At 35.1% G+C, this 20940-nt stretch overlaps 1 protein-coding gene across 1 annotated transcript in view; it reads right to left on the bottom strand.

Annotated features, from left to right (window-relative positions):
* The window catches only part of LOC149560968 (NADH dehydrogenase [ubiquinone] 1 alpha subcomplex subunit 8-A-like), a 70652-nt gene that overhangs the window by 48226 nt on the left and 1486 nt on the right, over positions 1-20940 (bottom strand). The gene's annotated exons all lie outside the window — the stretch shown is intronic.

The following is a 20940-nucleotide window of genomic DNA, read 5'->3' as shown; positions in this document are numbered from 1 at the left end:
TAACAACCTTGTGTGCCTCAAATGGTGAGTCATGTTCAAACCATTGACGATCATCAATAGCTTCAGGAGGTCGCAAATGATGATGGATTATGCCTCTAGCATCAGAATCAAATTCATAGGGGATCAAGGCAAGATCAATGTTAAATTTAAGCCCCTAGAATACAACTTTCGAAGGCCCATCCTTGTCCAATATCAACCACACATCCTTGTGAACATTGTTAAAAGCATCCTTAAAAATCAAAGAGTCCTTGATGATGTCTCCTTCAAATATCTCCTCGAATTGTTCAAATCCAATATCCCATTCTAGCACTAACCAAAATACTCTTTCTCTTCTTCTCCCATGGGGTTACATGCAGATTTTTCTTTACGAACACCTTGCAATTCTTCATGTAGAACCTCGTAAGTTCTAGAATCCTCAAAATCCAAAGGAAGAATATCACCAAACATCATTACGAGTTGATTGAATTTAATCTCAAGTAGCAAAGACTCTAGAGGTCGAAGTTGGTGATGAACCAAGCCACTTGCAATAATTTGATTATCTTGAAATACCATTGGAAATAAATCAACTTCATGATATCCTTTAGCACCCCCCCAAGACCATGGTGGCAATGATTCTTTTTAATGCCTTGTCAAATTGTTCTTCATATTTCAATTCATTTGTGGTATCTCGCAATTCCTTGTTTCTATCATAGAGTCGATTGCCTTCCTCTCCAAGGTTGTTCGAAATCGCTTACAAATCAGCCTCAAGAATCTCTCCTTGAATCATGAATGAAATCTAATCAAAGATTTCCTTTTCTACAAATTTGTGATTATCCCTTCCAAGATGTAGATCTTTGCCTTCAATGCTTCCTCTTCAACTCGACTATGTTTCCTTGATGTAACTTATCTTCTTCTTAATCCTTCGGTTCCCAACTCGAGTGATGAGTGCCTTCTTCATTTGATATCTAACTTGGAAGCTGAAAGGAATCTTTGCCACCTCTCACTAATATTTCAACATACCAACCCATTTGAAACTTGAATAAGTCAATAGTGTCTTGACAAGATGGGCAAGTAGATTCTGAATGTGAAACGCTATGAACACTACACCACGTATTTCCTTAATATCCACTTCTTGGGTTCCTATTGATATCCTGTTTGAACTCAAGAAACTACTACAGGCTCATATACTTTTGAAAATGAAATTATCCCTCGTAATGCCAAGTTCACCCTCAAAAGGAATATCAAGAATGTGTCTCTTCATGTTGTGTGGTACCATGGATCTTACACTGCCCTAACACTGCAAGTTTAGAAAATCCTCATATAAGCAATCGTTTGTTCAAAACAAACCAAATCCATATTGAGAAACCCCCTTTTTTTGGATTTTTTGATTTTTTGATTTATTTTTGGATTTTTCAACTTTTTCACTTTATTTGAATTTTTTTTTTTCACTTTGAGAGAGATGTTCTCATCTAAGGTATAACTTGAAAGCCTATTATTGTTGACAATACCATGAATGAACTTTGTTCATGCCCTCCTAGCGCCATTTTTTGTTGATGTGAGTTTTGCTCCACTACAACATACAAGATGAAGCACTCAACGTTTTGTAATAAAAGACTAAAAACTCAATCCTCTCTTGATTGTGGATTGTTCATATGCTAAACAATGTATCTGGATTGTGTGATCAAATGGAAAAACCTTAAGGTTCCTTCTTTATTGTGGAATTTCACTTAGTTTTAATGATGTGATATGTTGGTTATCACAAAGAGACTTACGTTATTCATTTAATGGATATCAACTTCTATAACAACTTCAAACACTTCCAATTAAATCAACTTGCAAAGGAAGCACAAGTTGCCTAACTATAAGAATGTAGGATAAAGTTGATGATGGGGTGAGCCTCTAACCAATCCTTGCTTTGCCAAATCAACTAGGCATAAGAGGGTGTTATCTTCTACGAATGCGAGAATGACTCACACTGGCAATATTCATCCAAATACAGAAAACCCTATGAAGGCACAATCTAAATGAACATCTCCAACAGAAGTTAAGCATTTGCAATTTAGGCCTAGACTGACCTTACACTGAGCAAGTAACAAAAGATATGGACACTAGCTTCACCATTAATAACCGTTCAACAATATCTTCCACTCTTACTTGACATGAAATAAAATCCTAATCCAAGTGAGAGATGCAAAGAACCATGAGATACTCCAAAAATGATCATATATATCCACCATGAAGACCAACAACGAATAAAGAACAATTTTGGTAGTACTTAGCAACAACTCTCCAACAAAACTCCCTTTTACAAATGATGTGACCAAGCCATTATATAGAAGGATCAATTATAATGAATGGCCAAGATTAGTCTACATAAGCTCAAATTAGGATTTCCATAACCACATTGACAAATATTAAATGTGCGTCCAATTGCAATTAAGCACCACCATGTGGGTCAATAGAAAAATTACATTGATTTCATGGTCTAATGAGTAAATTCAAATCGATAACAATCAGATAAGGTGCAATAATATATGAACCAATGAGAGGAGAGTACTTATAAAAGAAGTCACTACCTAGCAGACCAATGAGAAAATCCAAATGCTTCCAAGAGCCAATTAGAAAAAAGGTCATGTGGGCCTATGCCCTTTGGCACGAAATGGGCCCATTGGAATCAGACATTTATTTAACAAATGAGCAAATTTAGGACCCTGTAGACTTACACCTCCTCATTAGGGGCTAAAAAGATTAAACCAGACCCTTTGATGCTCATATCAGACTTACAAAATAGATCGATTTGGATGCATTACACCTTAAAATATTCAAAGAATTGGCTTAATTACATTTATAAGTGTCCTACTACTTATGTCAACTTGATTTCATCTCATGTTTGACCAAAAAGAAACAATTAAAATTCAAAATGTGGTCTGATGTAAGTTCTGAAAATAATAATAAACCTCAGAGAATGACGTTAAAAATATTATGGAAAGCTGAAATCAAGCTCTGCTCCTTGGATCTAAAGCCTGCAACCAAGTTCATCTTGCTGGTGAATGCTTCCGAAAATCCCAAAACTCAGAATTTAATGATTGGAAATGGAACTTCCTTGACAATGGCTGTCTGAAGTTGGGTTTTGAATGACTGATGTAAATGCCAGTATTGTCTTGATTTGCAGATGTAGGCCAAAAGTGATGGATCTGTCTCTGTTATTTTCAGCAATCACAGTAAATGGAACAACATTTCTTCAGTCTGCCCCTGGAAATTCAACTTTTTTATGCCTTTGTTTTTTATATCTGCAATGAAAATGAGCTTCAAAATGAAGGCCCAGCGCCCTCCTTATACAGTAAATTTTGATGTGGGGCAGTTAGTATTGCAATTAAGTTTTAAATGCCTGAAATATTCAGTAAATGTAAATTGCATCGAATTTTGAGTCTAGTGGGTTTAGCATTTTATTTGTTTCCTTTTGAAGTTTGAATTTCAAGATCTTGCATTAGATCAAAGTTGATAATGGATATTTATTTTAAGGCTTTTATTTGTTAAGCTAGAAAGATTGCTCAAATAACAAGGGCCTAAATCAACTATGTGCCCAGATCTGCATTTAATCCCTTTGTCTCCTTAATGACATTGAGTTTTGTGCCTAATTTAGCATTTAAATTTCAATCTATAAACTCACCTCAAGTTTGGCACCCAACATCTAGTTGTTTAATTGGATTAGGGCCTGGGTAATTTAATTTACAATCCTTATGAGGCTACGCATCTCATAAATTGGGGCCCAATTATTTTTGTTTAAGTCTGACCCAACCCCAATGCCACGCATTTCACTTTAGGCCAGGTTTGAACCCAATCAAAACCCAGATCTGATCATAATTTGGACCCATATGAGGCCTTACATTTTGTATATAGGCCTTAATTTAAAGCCTCCATACCACACGCCTCAAATAGGGCCTAGCTTAAATCCGATCACTTTCAGATTTAGGCCTGGTCTCATGCAATTAAGCACAGATTGGAGTTGTATTTAGGTCCAGATTGTAAAGTTCAAAGTCACATGCTATAAAGTAAGGTCATTTGAAGCTTATCAGATTCGAATCTAGGCCTGGGAAGACTTCTAAGGCCAACACGTTTTATCAGGAATCCTCAATTAGCATGTTTTAGGCCTTCCCAGGCCCATACTCTAGCCATGGGATCCAATTTTAAGCCCAATTCTCATCGAATTAAAGTCTGATCTAATTAGAAAAGGCGTGTTACACCCAAGGGTTGTTTATATTGCATTTAACATTAAATGTTTCTTATGGGCATAAGTTGCATTTCCAGCTAAAGAGCCTTTTTATCTAAAGTTTTAGACCATTTAGAGCCAAAATTTGCCCCCCTCCTGCCAGAATCAAACTCATGTTTCATCCTCTTCTTCCTTTATTATTCATGAGATGAGGTGGTGCTTCCTCCCTCTTTAAATTGAGATGAGAAGGGGCTTTGTCTCCCTCGCTTGAGATGGGAAGAGGCTCCGTCCAACTTGCATACTTGGGATGAGAAGGTGCTACGTCTCCCCTTCTTTGGTACAAAGAGGTGTCTAATGTCCTCTCCACTTGGGACGAAGTCTCGTGTCCTCTTCACTTGGGATGAAGAGGTGTCTCATCTCCTCTCCACTTAGCCAAAATCCTTCTTTTAAATTCTTTATTTCTAGACTTGGCTGATTTTTTCAAATTTCAAGTTCTACCCAAAAAGGCCTTCTAAAACCCTGAGTGTTACCAAATTAACTCTACTACCTAAACCACACAATAGGTGGTAATTCTGAAAGGTTGAGAATCTTTCAAAGGAGCAGTGATGATGAAGGGTTGTGACCATAGTTACTCAGCCCTAGGGGATGAGGGGATGGGGGAACCGGGGGACAAGTTTCCGGAACAAGGACAAAGGAGTCTTAATTTGGAGACGACAAGGGGACGGTTGAGGGGCGGCGGCAGGTGGACCAGGGGGGTTGAATATACCATAAATATGGTATTTAAAATGCTAGTTATCAAAAGATGTATTGCAATATAAGATATAAAGATGTAAAAGACTAAATACTTGAACATTGCATTGAATTGGAACATCAAACATTGAACATAAATAGTCAAATTAGCAAATAGTTAACATCAAGAGTCCTCCCATCCTTGGCAGAGGTGGTGGAATCTGGTAGTGCTGTTGGGACGAGGGAACGGAGTCCCCAAGTCCCCGATGCGTCCCCGTCCCCAGTGCATGGGGCGAAAATGGGGGAGGGGGGATGTCGTCCTTGTGTTACTATGGTTGTGACTCTTTCAAAGGGTGGTAATTCTGAAAGGTTTTGCCTCATTTAAAACTTAAAAGGCATAAAAGATGAAGAGTTCCAACTCTTTAGAAAGTTTAGTAATTGTAAAAGGTTGTGACCTTTGTAAAACACAGCCATGATGAAGAGGTGGGACTCTCCCCTACATTGGAAGCTATAAAGGGGAGAATGTTCCATTGAGGAGGACATCAAAAGAAGAGCAATTCGGAGAAGACCGTATTATTCTCAATGGGTAATTGTTAAAGGTTGTGACCTTTGTAAAACGCAGCCATGATGAAGAGGTGGGACTCTCCCCTACATTGGAAGCTATAAAGGGGTGAATGTTCCATTGAGGAGGACATCAAAGGAAGAGTGATTCGGAGAATACTATATTATTCTCAATGGAAACAATGAAAAGTGGTGACCCTTCCAACAATAATTAGATTTCATTCCAAGCAACAAAAGGAGCAACAATAAGAGTATTATTTAGATTTTGAAAGCAAACTGAGCATAAAAATTCTGTTTGGAGATCGATCTAAGAGACAAACCTGATATGATGAATCAGACTTCAGATATTCATACAACTTATCTTATTCAAGTAAGAATTACATCTATAACAACATGTTTCCTCCTATTTCATTTTGGATTTGTAAATTTAGGGCAAATAATAAGGTGATCCCCCAAAAGGGAACATTATAGCATGCATGAACTGGTACTTCCACCAAATTAAAGGCCTGGACAGCATTTTATCTTTTATACAGACTTGCGTAGTAATTCATTTTTACAAAAATCTATTGAAGCATTGTCATGTTGTAGGCTTGTACCATATGATAAATGAGAACATGGGTTTAATGGATGTGGGGATTGAATAGAATGTAAAGAAAAGATTAAATAGGATAGAAGATCAGAACTGTTAGAACCCTACATCAAACCAAGTATGCTTGTTGTTGTTGCAGTCTAGAACCCTTACCTGTACGGATTTCATCTTCTAACTGCTGCCTCAACTACATACATTTGGATCAAATAGTCCATTTCGAAACATTTGTGTCAACTTTTTCCAGAACCGTTTTCTAATCAATTGATGAAAACTGACACAATTTGCTTCACAAAGGACAACTTCATAAAAAATCAGATTAGTGTTTCAAAGAGCAGATTTGGAAAAAAGTCAAGGATTGAGAGCTTTTCAGGCTTTTGTAATGCCAGAGAATGAAAAGAGCAAGTAACAAATTGGGAAGACTCTTGAATATGTGTACGTGCAAGGTATTACAATAATAGATAGTTTCTATTATCTTTTTTTAGTATCTAATGGTTATCTATTTTAATCATCTGTAAATATTAGAATATTTCTAATATTTAGTTTCTTGTTTCTAGAATAGAAAGTTTCTATTCTTTACGATTGTTTCTTAAAGAAACATCATTCAATCTCTTGTATAAATTGATCTCTTGATCATTGTTGATAACAAACAAATATTTTCCAATTACTTCGTAATATGGTATCAGAGCCAATACTCCAGAATTTTTCGAAAATAATTATAATTTCTTGGTTGAAATTATCTACCTTTTATTTTCGAAATTATTTACATGCATATTTGCTTCCAACTCTCTCTATAATCCGACTAGGGTTTCTGTTCTAAGAGATTTGAATCTACCAACATCTAATTCTCGGTGGGCTTTTTCGAGAGCTCAATTGGGTTATTGTCAAATTTTTCTAGGTGGCTCGATTTTTCTGCCTCAACTTTTGAGCCAGCCAATCCAAAAACCGACAACATATTCTTTCTGGGTTTTTCGAGCTCTCTTCCAGGTCACCCTTCAAATTTTCTGGGTCTCTACTTTTTGAGGGTTGCATGTTAGTTGCATGTACTTGCACGTGTCGCTTTACCATGCAAAGTCTCGTGTTTTGCTTCCCTTAAAATTCTAGTGGGTTTTCATAATTTTTTTCCTCAAAAATTAAAATTCTAATGGGTTTTCATAGTTGTTCCCTAAAAAAAATTTTATGGGTTTCTATAAATTCTCTTAAAAATTTATGATTTTGTAATTCGCAAAGTTCTGTGGGATTCGTTTGTGGGTTTGTAATTTTTTCCTCAAAAATTATCTGTTGGGTTTTACCATTTTCCTATAAAAAACCAAGTTTTGTAATGTTGGATTTTGATTGATTTTTCACCACAAAAATTATGTTGGGTTTTGATTGATTTTTCACCTCAAAAATCATGTCGGGTTTTAATTGCTTTTTCACCTCAAAAGTCATGTTGGGTTTTGATTGATTTTTCACCCCAAAAATCATGATGGGTTTTGATTGATTTTTCACCTCCAAAATCATGGCTTTTTGCAGTTTGTTTTGGAGCATTATGCTCCTCTGCAAAGTTTTGGAGCATTATCCAAAGTACCATCAGCAATCTTCTCAGCAAACATCCTCTGCTCCAAATTCAGAAGGCTCCTGGAAGAAAAACATTCAATGCAATTATTGCCACAAGTTTGGGCACATGAAGGTTGAATGTCGAGAGCACTTAGCTGCCCTATCTAAGCAATATGGTTTGCAGCGCACAACAAACAGTGCGGAGCCCCTTGAGCGGACAAAATTTGTCTTTTATGCTTTTTGACGGCTTCATGTTTTGGATAGGTTAACCATTAAGGGAGGGTATTACAATAATAGATAATTTCTATTGTCTTTGTTTAGTATCTAATGATTATCTATTGTAATCTTCTGTAAATATTAGAAAGTTTTTAATATTTAGTTTTTTGTTTCTAGAATAGAATGTTTCTATTCTTTACAATTGTTTCTTAAGGAGACATCGTTCAATCTTTTTTATAAATTGATCTCTTGAGCACTGTTAATAACAAGCAAATATTTTCCAATTACGTCGTAATATAAGGAACATACAAACACACTACCAATACTCAATGTGCAAATAGATAAATATAAGTGACATAAATATCCAAAAAGACTCAGATCAAGCAAAAATAATCATCCTATATAATGCACTTGCATATTGAAACAGAATACTGCCAAAGAAATTTTCACAGAAAACTAAGTTCCAGGCTCAACAACATAAGAAGAGGACCTAATAAGTTCACAAAATCTCAAAAGCTTCTGATTCTCTCATAATTTCATTGCTATTTTGTTTTTTCCTTGAATAATGAATAACTGTACTGAACACATACAAAGATCCACCAAGTATGTATACAGCATATTGAATAGCATATTGAGTAATCAATGACCCTTTCACTTGTTAAAACCCATATTACTCCAAGTTTTAGGGACAGGGAATGGGGCAGCAGGTTTCCAGGACATTTTTGTTATCCCAAAGCAAGGGATGGCAAAGGACGGAATACATATATATATGTGTGTGTGTGTGTGTGTGTGTGTGTGTGTGTGTGTGTGTAGGGAAATCTAAAATTTCAAAAATATTTATGAATTATATAACATTGTAACCTTCATCATAGCAACATATAACATTTATAAATCTAAAATCAATGATCATTCATCAAATCATAGAACATAGCATCAAATGAATCAAATCAAATCATCATAGAATAAGAACAGAGAATAGCATCAAATGAAAGTTCAAATTTCAATTTCATACAATCATTAGATATAATTCATTGAAAATCTGAATTTTCAAATATATTAATGAATTATATAACATTGTAACATTCATCATAGCAACATTATAACATTTATAAATCTAAAATCAATGATCACTCTTTGAATCATCATAGAATAAGAACATAGGATAGCATCAAATGCATTAAATGGGAGTTCAGATTTCAAATTTCATTTATTCATAGATATAATTTGAAAAGTATCATGTCATATCATTTATCATTTATCAAAATGTGTAAAGGCTGCAAGTTTCACCAACACAAGAAGTTAAAGACATAAAATATCATATCACATATCAAGATTCAATTATCATTGAATTAATGTATCATGCAATGTTAGAAGACTCCAAGTCTCAAACTTCAAAATCAAAATGAAAACAAAAATACTATGTTGTTGCCCCTAAGATTTGGTCTGATAATACTAAATATTGCTCAGATTTACATTCTCAATCTGCAGATTTTCGCCAAAGACTTCCAGCATTCATAGATAACTTTGTTTACATTCTAACAGCAGCAAGAACAAATGATTATTCCTTCAGGTCAATCCATACGCAAATTGCAAGGAATACACGATTTGATATTTCCAATCATATGCTTCAGAATTGATATTAATATCAATATATTCTAATATTTAGGCTGCCTTGAGGTGTGGGACGCACAGGAGTAAAATAATTTGCAAATATCTTATAAATATATCTTACCTTATGCATCCCACTGCCAGAAATGCCCATCAGCCCCTGGAACGGTTAGGGGACAGCCTGACTGTCCCCAGCCATCCCAGGGATGGTGAACAACTTAATTGCTTCATCAGGGATAGCTTAGAAACGTTTTGGGCCATTCCCCCATCCCCAAACCATTTTCATTTCTGAAACGGGTGCATTTAAGGTGGAGACTCATTTTCAGGTAACACTGGCTAAAACTTATTCATCTTCACCGCAATCTTAACAAGTACATTTGTACCATTCATGTAGAATAGGACATGAAATACCAATAATTCTTTCACTTTCAGTTTTTTTAAATTATCATCATGTCTCTCTACCACAAGCTTGAAAAAAAATTAATATCCCTATCCAGTATTTGTTTTAAACATACCCCTAGCCAGTATTTACAAATCTGACTCAGAGAAACGTTGACTTCAGTCAAACATTCACTCGTTAGAAACTATACTAACGCTTGCGCCAGATGAGGTGCAATGGTAATGCCGATAGTGACATATGCTAAATGTTTGTCCTTTGGTCACCTCTTAATTAAGATTCTGCAGTTTGAAAAGCATACAAATAACAATGAGGTCACCTCTTAATTAAGATCCTGCATTTTGATAAGCATTAAAATGACAATGAAGTTCCATGTTTCTACTGAGCTTATAAGTCTTCATCAAAATCTACAGACATCTCTGTTATCACTTGATTATTCAGTGATAAAAGCAGTATATCATATTGCCACTACAAGGAATACTGACAGGATATAAATCTTTTTTTACAGAGTTGATCCTGGGAAAGGTTATGATTCTAAAGAGTTAGACAGAAGGACTCCATCCTTCGACGATTTTTGTCCCGAACAAATTTTCAGGGCTCGTCAATCCCCATTGTTTCCAGCTTTCCTTTATTGAATAATGGCCTCTTCTAGATTATCGCCAATTAAGGGTATCTTTATTTCTTCCATTTTATAGGAATCCAACAATTATTTCAGCCAGTTAGCTCAAGGTGCATGACTTATGTTGAAAAGAGAGGTTCCAAGATCGGAAAATAAATAGGCCTTTCTCCTCCATTTGTATCGACTATCTTACAATTTATCCTTTCTCCTCCATTCTTTTTAGCAAGAAATTTGCAATGTTTGTATTTAGATACATGCATTAACAGAGTCTTATATTTTGAGAGGGAGAAATTCTATATAGCTCTTCAAAACTTCCACAAAACAGTGGAATTCATATGATAAATGAAAGACAAATACCTTGAAATGGCAAAACATTTTTCCTGCAGAACAGTTGGAGAGCTTGGAATTGAAATGTTAGAATTACATGGTAAAATCTCTACACAGCATTTGTTTAAATCTTTAACAAGCTTACATGCCCATTCAGAGTTTAACAATTGAATTGGAAAGCAAATTGTCTGTGTCCTATACAGTGACAACCATGCACTCGATTGCTTTTTATTATCAATTGTTTCCTGGCAATAATGTTATAGCCATGCACTCAATTGCTTTTTATTGTCAATTTTTCCCTATATTACCCCAACTTTCCGGGACAAGGGGACGGGATAAAGGGTTTCTGGGACTTTTTTTTTTGTTTGCCGAAACAGGGGGCGACAGGGGACGGCTGTGTGTGTGTGTATATATATATATATATATATATATATATATATATATATATATATATATATATATATATATATATATATATATAATTTTACATTCATCATAGCAACATAGTTTAAAATTAACAATTCCACTCATCAAATAATGATTCATTAATGATCATAGGGCATAGCAATCAGCATCTAATCGAATCATCATAGAAAATTCTAAATAGTATCATTTTCAATCATCATCTAAGTACTTAAAATACCATTAGTACATAATGAAATGAATCAAATATGAGAATGAAAAACATCAACTCTCAATAGAATGGAAACATTGAAAAGATTAAGACTCAAACTTTAAACTTTAAAAGTATCAACTATAGTCTGTCAGTGATCATATTGATATATAATCATTCCATCAATGTATCAACTATCAATGATCATATAATGTCAAGACAAAACACTTCAAAGTCTGAAACATTAAAGTCAAAATGAAAAAAAAGATACTATGGCAGCTGCCCCTAATCATCCATACTAGAGTCACTCTCACTAACATCCCGAGCCTCAAAATGAAAACAAAAATACTATGACAGCTGTCCCTAATCATTCATTTTATAATATATTTTATGAAAAAATTGACTTCCACAAGTCTGGGCCCACAGATGACTGAAAAATCATTTTTTTAGTGGTTTGTTGAGTTCAATAAATTTTTAATAGGAAACTTCTTATGCAGTCCCCGGGAAGTTAGGAAACGGAAAAACAGTCCACAAAATGGTCAACATGGTTCGGAAACTCGTTGACCGTTTCCGAAGTTTCAGGGACACATTTCCTATTTTCTTCTCTAGGCGGGGACATCTGGGAAACGTCTCCCCATCCCTGAAACCTTCCCCGTTTCCGAAACTTCGGGTTTAAGGGTGGAAATGTGTCCCCGAGTAACATAGATTTTTCCTGGCATTTAATAGAGCACATCATAAGTGACACTCTTGAAGGAATGGTTGAGCAGCCTCCATAATTTCACAGACCAAATAGACGCATTCCTTCAAAGTGTTGTTAAGGAATTTGAAGAAGGGCTGTTAAAAAACAAAGTTGGATTGCTATGCATTCAGCCTACTTCGTTTCCAACCATTTTGATCTGTTGCTTACAGAGGAAGCAGCGGTTGACCTGTTATACATTTAGCCTTTTAGGTAACTTCATTTTGAAGGCTGTTTTGAATGCTTATACTAAAGTTATACAGTTAGCTTGCTTCATTTTTAAGGCTGTTTAGATTGCTTATACCTATAATGGCCTATTACTTATAAAACAAGCAGTTATTGGCCTGCTACACATCTATCGACAATGTTTTGTACATGATATTGATGGAGCTCCAAACTTTGAAGCTTTTCAGTGTATACAAAAGAGACAGCAATTTCAAATATTTCAGGTTGTATGTTTCAGATAAATGCAAAAAAGTGCCTGAAAACTTCATGATTCAGAATTCAGATGGATGAAAGAAAATCAGTCTTAGAGCTTCACTAAAATATCCCCAACAGTGTACCATGATAATTACAAAAAAGCTGCTCACCAAATGAATTCAAAAGAGTCTCCGAAAGCATAGAATTTCATTGAAATAGAATACACTGAAATAATGTTTTAAAGAACCTAGAGTTAATCCAGCTAAAAATAATGTTTTCTTTTTTTTATTTTCTACTGTTTTTGTTTTCTCATTTTTTTGCCTTGCTTGTTCAACTTCAAAACATGATTTCTAATCCTAAAGGTGACATCGAGGCACAAAAAAATCAATTTACCTCGGTTCAAATGCAAATGACACAAACCAAATACACCTGATAAACTTTCATTCCTGCTTGTTATTGCACTAATAGAGTTGAAGATTGATTGTTGAAGGTTCCATAGCCATTGGATAGCTATTTCTATAGGTGTGCAAAAGTCCATTCACTGCCAAGCAGATTGTACAAGTCAAATTTTGGATTCAAAGTTTTTTCCTTTATTTTTCACTTTACCAAATGAACTCTCTTCTTTCGTTTTCATTCTTATATGTTTATTATATCAATGAGTTAGAGTGTATCCATCTTTTGCTTTTAATTGTTTGAACTGTGTTGTTTTCCAAAGTTGTTGCCATTGCAATTATAATGGTAGCCAGTTTATATGTCAACCTTGGTTCAAAGCATACTTAAATTTACTGTTGTGGAAGTACATTCACTTGATACAATAGGTTATAAGTAGTAGAGATATGTTTGAGTTTGTAGTTGGTGTGACGTGAAAATATACAAGCTCATACAGCTAGGTGAAATCCAATCAGTGAGGTGTCCCTGGAATGCGCATAAAAAATACTGTCTAGACAAGAAGGGTGCACTAGGGGCAACATCTTAATTGGTGGAATATATAAAAAAGTAAGAGCAAGCAGAATATGTAATTTCCTATTGAACAAGTCATCCTATGGCAAGGAAAAGATGAGCTTAAGGGGGTTCCTAATGAATGGTTCATAAGGCACAACACTTGGTGAAGGTTTTGCAAATGGGGTTGCAAGCAGAGTGGGTTTTTCCATGGAGGGAACTCCATAGTTAAGCGCACTTGAGCTGGAGTAGTACTGGGATGGGTGACCTCCTGGGAAGTCCCAGTGCTTCACCTCTGTGAACATCACCTAGATCCAATGAGTGCTAAGTGTTCCATTTATTCTCGTGAGAGATGGATTCATATGTGAATCACTACTCATGATACATGGGTCAATGAGTTTGACTCAAAAACTACAAAGTTAAATCCTAATAGCAATATCACAATTTGACTTTCTGTGGAAAATATCTCCTACTTATCGATTGATGAGCTTAAGGGGCTTTTTAATGAATGGTTCATAAGGCACAACACTTGGTGAAGGTTTTGCAAATGGGGTTGCAAGCAGAGTGGGTTTAACCATGGAGGGAACTCCGTAGTTAAGCGCGCTTGAGCTGGAGTAGTACTGGGATGGATGAGCTCCCGGTGCTTCACCTTTGTGAGCATCACTTAGATCCAATAAGTGCTAAGTGTTCCATTTATTCTCATGAGAGATGGATTCATATGTGAATCACTACTCGTGATACATGGGTCAATGTGTTTGACTCAAAAACTACACAGTTAAATCCTAATAGCAATATCACAAGGAAAAGATGTCAAGAAATGCCACCCCCCTCCTTCAAATCTGTTTCTTAAGAAGTGGTAGAAAGCCAAATATTTTTCGCTACATATTAAAAAGAACCTGCTTCACAAATGAGAATTCAAGCACCATCGAATAAGTCATTTCCAGTGTAACACGGGGACACATCCACCCCACTGGACCCCTGCATTCTAGGGACAGAGACACCCAAGACAGGGGGACATGGACAAAGTGCCCGCATCCCCCCCCCCCCCCCACCATCGCCCTTTTGCCACCATTCTATCACAGGAATGGCACAGTGTCCCTAGACTAACGCGGGGACGGCCAGGCATACCTCAACCATCTTGGGGATGTTTGTGCGTCCCTCATTGACTGACAGCCATATATATGACTTTTTTAGAAAAATTGCATGTTTTTAAATTTTGTTCAAACACATCAACTTTGGGAGAAAAATGCTTCAAAAAGGAAGAATCCAAACACCACACAAGAGGGCAAATGTGCTTGGTGACGGAGGCACTACCTTTCAACTTCGCCCATATCGCGATCAAGAGTGTGCTTTGGGCACTGTCCCTTGACCCCACTAGGAGGTTGTTGCCCGGTTCAAATCAAGTTGACATTTTTATACCCACTAAATTGTGTTCAAGCAATGAAGAGTTCATCTTGAGTGATGATTGAAGGCCTCCCTCTTCACTACATTTTGACAATTTGTACTTGTTTTGATATCATGCTACTCATTGTAATCATCTTTATGATATTTTTTATATTATTAAATTATAAACCTTACATTGCCGATTTGACAATTTTATTTAGTACTCTTATTTCTAATTAGTAATTTGATATTCAATGTTACATTGTTCATTGTTCAATGTTCACGTATTTAGTATTTGGCATTTGCAATTTTGCTATTTTATTTCTTGTTAACATCTTGACATAACTAACAATTTCAAGTACTATATGTATGGTATACCCATTATACTGAGTTCCACTGATGAAGAGCTTGTCTTGAGTGAAGATTAGAGGCCTCCCCCTTCCCTGCATTTTGACAATTTGTAGTTGCTTAGATATCATGCTACTCACTGTGATCATCTTTACGATATTTTGATATAATATAAATATTCCATTGTCGATTTAACAATTTTATTTTGTGTTCTAATTTCTAATTAGTAATTCAATATTGAAAGTTCCACTGTTCATTGTTCATTGTTCAATGTTAAAGTATTCAATATTTGGCATTTGCAAATTTGCTATTTTATTTTTTATACAATTATAAATGAAAAGAATCCATATATCATTGAAATCTTATCTTAGAAAGTTATCAATATTAATGAAAAGTAATAATAAATGAAATTATGATAAAAATAATAATAATAAACCTATACAAATAACTAAATCTATCTAATAACATATTACTATCCAATTATAATCATTGCAGATATTATTCTATCCTCTGACATAAACTAATAGTCACCTATTCCAAAGGACGTGATTGGGCAATACACACGTATATATATACATAAGTTTGGAACCAAGGAAGGGGACGGGAGGAAGCAGAAACCGATTGAATAACGAAACATCCATTCTATAGCAGAGAGAGTAATTTCGGGAGAGTCAATATATTTTCTTATCTCTTACCAACGTGGACAGGAGATTTACCCCATAGCAAGCCAAACCAACACACAAACACAACTACCAAATCGAGCATGAGATAAACACTCGAACATAAGAAGCACAGCATCAAACATAGCGGAAATAACCAAAGATAAGGAAAATGAATATGATCACCTTTGAAAGAAACATGTTTGGTATCGACAGTAAGAGGAAACTAATCGTAGCTGGACCAATAGATAAATTGTATTAAATGCCAACAGTGTGATGAGAAAGGAAAGGGATTCTGTGACGAGGAAAGACAACCCATGCAAAAGCCACTAAGTAAACACAATCTATTACCAAGAGGCAAATGGGGAATATAGAATTCCACAAAGGCACCTAGGGCAATGGAGGAGAGATATAATAGACGTATCTAATCTGCCAACATAATCATCAAAATAGCATTGTGAGTGGTTGGAGGAAGCAACAAGGCAAATACAGTAGTCTCAACATTAATTGGTATAGCCACAGAGAGTTGTTGGGACTTCATTGATTCTACACCATTGAATCCTATGAAACTCAAAGAACATCGAACCACATATTATAAATTTGGTAATCAAAACTGTCATCTGTAGTTACATGAATGTTGACCAGTCAAGGCTGATGTGAAGAAAATGACAAGTGAATAAATAAGCGTATAAGAAGAAGATAATCACTAAAGTGAAGGGAAGAATATCAGATCAGATATGGTAGGGAGTATGTTTTTACATGTTAAACTTTGCATACGACATGTTGAGAGCACATAGCAAAAGAGGACAGAGTAAAAGAGGGCATTAATAGGACATCTATAACAATTTAGTACTGAGATAATAGTGAGACATCGGCTGATTAATCTGAAGAAATAACAAGTTACCTAGCAGTATAAGAGGCTTGAGTTTATAAATCAGTGATCCCTAAAGAAATAGTTATGTCTTGAATAACTTATGCATACTAAATCAGTGAAGATTATAACAGAGATATAGTGCAGACTTATAAAATTCTTAATAAGAAGAGGCCATAAATAGAGTGATGCTATTAAGGGTAATACCAGACCAGAGAGCTAGAAGTATGTTTAATTTATTTACTTTCCAGTGACAAATATGAATTATGTAATATGGAAAATTATCAACCAAATTTGATAACCATATATGAGATAAGAACTATACAGTTCTTATAGAGAGCAAATAAGATCTGGATAGAGGGCATTCATTACGAATGTCGAGTTTCTCTTAAGATAACTCAGAGACCAGAGGGCATTCTTGATCAAATGTCGGGATTCCAAACTGGAACCCAGAGAGAGATTTTTAGAGGATCTCTTAGAGACTATATATATATATATATATTGTAGTGGTCAAGCATATGCATATGTCAGAGATAAGAGACTTGGTAAAGGTGGGATCTCTATCAAGTAGTGTTACCAAAGATCCCAAAGAGGCCTAAGAGAGAAGCTCTTTCTATGACAATTACCTAATCAAGATAAAATTCTCACCAGAGGGTTAGGTGAAGGATTAGGAAGGGTAGCTTGGGTAGTATTTAGAGTAGTATTTACTTAAATCCAATATTGCTAATATGTCTTACATACAATTGTCGATATTGTACTGGCAAATGGTTGCAGGTTACAGCATTTAAACCTAATTCGGAAGTGGGGACATTACAGAGGCCCATCACAGACTTATCAATTAAAACATGGGTGTCCATTGTTTCCAATGGATGGAAGGATGCCAAAAATCAGCCTTTAATTTATGTGATTGCAATATCTATTAGAGGGGCAACATCTTTGAAAGTTGTGCCTTATGAGTAGATAAGGAAGCATAATTATTCTTAACATCCTCATAGAAGCCATGAAGGAAGTGGGGCTTGGTAATGTCTTACTCAACCTTAGCCTACAAAAGATGGGCAACAAAATTGATTGAATCAAACAGGTGTATGTAGAGTTGAAGAGATTGAAATGTTTATGAGCCAACGCCACATGTTGTAGTGCACATTCAAATCATTCTTAAAACTGGAACTGCTAGAGGTAAGTGAAATGATACAATTTTATGCTCAACTTTCATTATTTATTTGTTAAATCTTACATATATCTCTTTGTTGTTTTTTTTATGTACTTATTTTTCAAATAGGTTTGTTGAGACCTAATTTGCCTCCAACACAACATCTTGACAAAATTTTGTGAAGATACAAAAGGCAGTTTCTAGCATAGTCAGGACTTATTGCCAGAATGGGAAGACAGCTATAAAAGGTTTGAATGAAGATTTTCATGAAGTAGAGAGGTCATATTCCTCAGGAAACTTTCTTCAAAAAAATGCAATGAGTGATGAAACAAAATGACCACCCTTGATTTAGTTCCCAAGTTGATTAAAGGACAAACATTTAAATTAATGTTTAACCTAAAAAAATTGTAGAATATGCATAAATAATTCTACATTAGCATGCTGATACACATTTCAGATATGCAGAAGCCTTTGCAATGCAATTTTATTGCATGAAAGAAGATTTATTAGTGTTATGTACATACCAATTGTTTTGTAGGAATTCTATATGTAACTTTTATAGGGGAGGTATTTATTACAGGTCGTTGTCAACTAAGCCCTCAACAATATGTTAACAAGTGCCATACACATATGGTGCACTTTCAATTTGGACTAGAGTGTGATAGGTGTATTGTACCAATTGTAATTCAATATAAGGTGGTAAAAGGTGTCAAACATGTATGGTGCCAATTGGTTGGCATGATCATGTGGCACAAGTGTTGCCATGAATCGGAAATGTAGTGTCAAATTAATAGCTAAGTAAACATATGTGCAGGGCTACATAATGTGAGCAAGCAGTGTTGCGCAAAGCTGTGTAAGGGCAAAGTAGTACACAATGTTGCATTACACAATACAATGATGTGCAAAGTTGTGCTAAGACTGCATGGTGCAAATTGAGTGGATGGAGACAAGTGTACAAATTCCACAATTGTACAAGGCTGCGGGTGTGACTATGCCTAAGATCCTTCACCCCTTTTTAAAAAGCAACAATCTCCATTTTGTGAAATACAAGTGTCCGAAAATGCACACAGAATTGCTCCAAGTTGTACCACTTGGCCTAATCAACATATTATGGAGTCTTGACAATGCAGAGTAGTCATGAGCACCAAAGAAAGTATAAGCTATCACAGTGACAATGATAACATCCTTCCTTTTTTGGGCCAACATTGTCTGAGTATATTGTATCTCTCTTGTCAAGTTGTATGCAATTCAAGTGATAAGGAATTTGCCACAAACTTTGGAAATGGGCAATGAATTGAGATATTAGATCATTGGCCAATTGTAGTTTTAAAAATATTCATTATTTTGAACATAAAAATACAAATAGATATTCAAAATTATCATTGTTCATTTAAACCATTATCAAAAATATTTGAGCATTTCAAAGTCTCATATTTTATTCCTTGTCTATTTTTTTTTTTAACTTTTTTTTTGAGTGTGCATTCAAGTGAAATTTGCCACAAAGTTTGGAAATGAGCAATGAATTGAGATATTAGATCATTGGCCAATTGTAGTTTTGAATATATTCATTATTTTGAACACAAAATTAAAAAGATATTCAGCATTATCATTGTTCATTCAAACCATTATCGCATTTCAAAGTCTCGTATTTTATTCCTTGTCTATTTTTTTAAGTGTGCGTGTGTATCAAAACCCAACCAACCACTCCACCTCTCTTGAGACTTCGTGGAACAAAGGTATAACAACTTTTTTATCTATACACAACATGTTTGAAATAAAATAACAAAATTAGTTTTTCTTTGTTTTTATTACAAGTACAATGTTATTTGTTTCCTGAGTTTAAACAGGTTTGCCCTATTCTAAACCTGGGTAACTTATTCCATTTACACTAATATGGTGTCAAGTAAAAGAAATGCTAGCATGGGCCCAACCAATTCACTTGTCCAAGCCATGCTAGAAAGAGATGCACTATGTGAGAAAAGCATGTGTAACAATCAATTCTAATGCTAAACTAAAATCAAAACCAATTAAACTATATACCAGGGAAACAAAAGCCAAACTACTCAGCCCCCATTGAAAAATTACAAATTGCAAGAATGCCCTCAGAATCCCATAATCAATAGAATTTCCTACTAGAAACAAAAATCAGATTTACTAGAATCAAAGGGCAATGACCTAGTGAAAATGCAGTGTGATTGCCTTGATGATGACTCAGAATAAATCCACACAGAGCATGGTCCTAACTTTTCAAAGCCATGGTATTAATATGGTCAACACTCAGATGAAAATGGCTAAGTACTTGACAAATGATAGTATCAAAATCCCTAATATCTGCAATCTGAAATAAAAAGTAGTGTAACCTTTATGGTTTGTTCCCCATACAGTACAAAGACAGCATAAGAGTGTTGCAGATTACCAAAACACAAGAATCGCCAGAATTTCTTCTAAAAGTTTAAATGTACTAACTGTAGGTATCCTACAGCTTATTCCTTTATGAGCACGAGTTACAAACAGCTCAAAAAATTCAAGGTATCAATCATATTATACCTAGTAATGACTCAGATTAAATACATGCAAAGCATGGTTCTAACATGTCAAAGCCATGGTATTAATATGGTCAACACTCAGATCAAAATGGTAAGTCCCTGACAAATGATGGTATCAAAATCCCTAATATCTGCAATTTGAAACAAAAAGTAGTGTAAACTTTATGGTTTGTTCCCCATACAGTACAAAGACAGCATAAGAGTGTCGCAGTTTACCAAAACACAAGAATCACCAGAATTTCTTCTAAAAGTTTAGATGTACTAACTGTTGGCATCCTACAGCTTACTCCTTAATGAGCGGTAATTATAAACAGCTTAAAAAATTCAAGGTATCAATTACATTATACCCCAATGCCATGCAACCAACATTTCTTTTAACCTAGACACTTATATCAATAGTTCCTTAAATGCAGGATGTTGGTATAGACTGATAATCTCAGTGGAGAAAAGGATGATTTTCTGAGAATGTCAATTTGAACTCAAAAACCAATCTCACAGGTCAAG

The sequence above is a fragment of the Cupressus sempervirens genome, chromosome 4 (assembly GCF_028749045.1).
Source record: "Cupressus sempervirens isolate cs-2001-9-10 chromosome 4, ASM2874904v1, whole genome shotgun sequence".
Lineage (NCBI taxonomy): Eukaryota > Viridiplantae > Streptophyta > Pinopsida > Cupressales > Cupressaceae > Cupressus > Cupressus sempervirens.
This window is presented reverse-complemented; position numbering and strand designations above follow the sequence as displayed.